Below are 343 nucleotides of genomic sequence, written 5' to 3' on the forward strand. Positions count from 1 at the left end.
TCAGCAGCAGCATTTTTAACACCTGGTTGTGCCCTGGCCTGCAGCCCCTGCAGGGTGTGGGACGGGGTTGCACCAGCTTCCTCCAGCGCCCCGGGGAGGAGGCTCACTGCCCGCCCCTCCTCATGCAGCAAAGAGCGAGCCCAGGGCTCACCCCGGAGGAAACAGAGGAGGTGAAAGGGAAGCTAAGCTCAAGCTGGACATTCTCTTCTGAGACCACCACAATTTCTTGCTGCAAAACGAGCAGATGGCGCGGCTAAAGCCTGCCCTGTTTCCTAAAAGCTGCTGCATTCCCCAGAGTGCTCCATGAGGCTGTTCCTGAGCAGTACTTGCCCAGGGCAAGGCT

This window comes from Buceros rhinoceros, unplaced genomic scaffold, assembly GCF_000710305.1.
Source record: "Buceros rhinoceros silvestris isolate BGI_N320 unplaced genomic scaffold, ASM71030v1 scaffold4448, whole genome shotgun sequence".
NCBI lineage: Eukaryota > Metazoa > Chordata > Aves > Bucerotiformes > Bucerotidae > Buceros > Buceros rhinoceros.